At 41.8% G+C, this 2,366-nt stretch overlaps 1 non-coding gene across 1 annotated transcript; it reads left to right on the forward strand.

Annotated features, from left to right (window-relative positions):
• The first annotated feature begins 1,817 nt into the window (after nucleotides 1–1,817).
• On the forward strand, nucleotides 1,818–1,924 carry LOC144679253 (U6 spliceosomal RNA). Its single transcript, XR_013576284.1, has one exon. It is a non-coding gene; the product is annotated as a U6 spliceosomal RNA (small nuclear RNA).
• The last annotated feature ends 442 nt before the right edge of the window (nucleotides 1,925–2,366 follow it).

Raw genomic sequence — 2,366 nt, forward strand, 5'->3', positions numbered from 1 at the left:
GTAGTGCCCACCAGTCACAGAAAGCCTTAATCTTACCTGTGGGCACCGCTTGCTCCCTTTCCAGGGACACCCGGATATGGACGTAACCACGGCAGAGAGACAGGAAGAAGTGTTCTCTTTATACTGTTTTAAGCATATAAATAAAAACAAAAATAAATCAAAAATGATCAACCTCTTGAAGGGACAGTAACAAAAACAAAACTTAAAAGGGAACTTATCAAATTAAAAATTAAAAATGTTGTTTTGGGCGATGATGATGATGATGATGATGATGCACTCCTGTGACACCCATTGGTCATGGAAGGCCTCAACCCTACCGGTGAACACCATGTGCTCCCTCTCCAGGAGGGCTTGGGCACAGACGTAACCATGGAAGAGAGGCAGGAAGTGACTCTTTATACTCTTTTGAACAAACAATAATCAAATTAACTAATTTAAAAACCCTTAAAGGGGCAGGGTAACTAAAACAAAACACAGACGTAACAATGAGAGGCAGGAAGTTTAAACTAGTTAACAGCCCCTTAAAGAGGCAAAGTGTCTCTTAATACTCTTTTCAATGACCAATAATGACCAACAAATAAACTAATTAAATCGATCGTCCCATAAAGGGGCACTGTAACCAAAAAAAGGAAAGGAATTTTAAGGGAAACATATGTAATTAAATTAAAATGTTGTTTCTAGGGCCGATGATACACTCCAGCCCCTGCAGCACCCACCAGCCGGGGAAGGTCTCAAGTGTACAGGTGGACACCACATGATCCCTCTCCAGGGACACTTGGGCATAAACATAACCACACAAAGAGAGACAGGAGGTTTAAACCAATCTACTAATTAACTAATAAACAAATTAAATAGTTAACAGCCCCTTAAAGAGGCAAAGTGTCTCTTTATAAGCTCTTTTAACAAAACCGAAAATCAATAAAAATAAACTGATAGAAGGGGTGACAGCCCTTGATGGGGCACTGTAACAGACTTCCAAAGGAAACTTAACAAATTAAAATAAAATGTTGTTCTCGGAGCTGATGATGCACTCCAGCCCCTGCGGTGCCCACTGGTTGTGGAAAGCCTCAAGCGTACCAGTGCACACCACATGATCCATCTCCGGGGACACTGGGCACAGACGTAACCATGGAAGAGAGAAAAGAAGTTTAAACTAACTTACAAATAACTAATTAACAAATTAACTAGTTAAAAGCCCTTTAAAGACATAAAGTGTCTCTTTCCTCTTTTGAGCAACCAATTAAACTAAATTAAACAAAACGAGGGACAAAGTAGGAAGCAGCCCCCTAAACGGCACTGCGAAAGGAAAAACTAATCTTAAAGGAAACTTACAACATCAAATTAAAATGTGATTCAAGGGGTCAATAAAGCCCCACAGTGCCCACCGGCCTCTAGTGTACCGATGGACATCGGTGGACATCGCGTGCTCCCTCTCCAGGCACACCTGGGTACAGACGTAACCATGGAAACTCTTTCGAGTTATCAACAGTCACAGATTGCAACTCTTTCGAGTACAATCACAGTTCTTGGTTTCCGGGAGTGGGACATGAACCCACAACCCTCTGATTCAAAGGCGAGGGTGCTATGAACTGAGCCACAGCTGACACCATGGAAGAGAGACAAGAAGTTTAAACTAATTTTAATAACTAATAAACAAATTAACTAGTTAACAGCCCCTTAAAGACATAAAGTGTCTCTTTATACGAGCACAAGCCATTATGCAATGAGTGCCCCCCCCCCCCACCCCATCTGTAGACGCTTAACCTTAATTTATACAATTAACAAGGTCAGTCAAATGCAAAGACACATTGTGCAGGGTGCTCGCTTCGGCAGCACATATACTAAAATTGGAACGATACAGAGAAGATTAGCATGGCCCCTGCGCAAGGATGACATGCAAATTCGTGAAGCGTTCCACATTGTGCAGGACACAAATTAATTCTAATACAGATAAGCAGAAATGCCAACACAGAGTTTGATGTTAAAATTTTTCATTTTAGAAGGGAGGGCTGACAGAGGTCCAGAGTTTACAAGTAGAAGCTGGAACAAGAGACTATCTGAAATCAAGAGCCTGGATTTCACCGCTGTGAAAATGTAGGGAGATGGAGGATGCATAGCTGAAGCCTAGAGGAATAAGAGAGAAATGTTTGGAGGAACACCAGCCATAAGGAAAGGTAATGATGAAGAGAGAGAAGTCGGAGAAAGATCAGGAGTCTTTTCCTCTACCTTTTTAACCAGTGGGAAAGTTGTCAACAGGTATTGGAGTCTTGGAAGGACTTGCTATCTGCAGCATCTCGTCAAGCTCACTTTAATTCAGTACTGTGGAATATCATGAACCCAGCATCACCTCCAATTTCCCCTCTAAG

Source organism: Cetorhinus maximus, chromosome 3 (genome assembly GCF_964194155.1).
Source record: "Cetorhinus maximus chromosome 3, sCetMax3.hap1.1, whole genome shotgun sequence".
NCBI classification, from domain to species: Eukaryota; Metazoa; Chordata; class Chondrichthyes; order Lamniformes; family Cetorhinidae; genus Cetorhinus; species Cetorhinus maximus.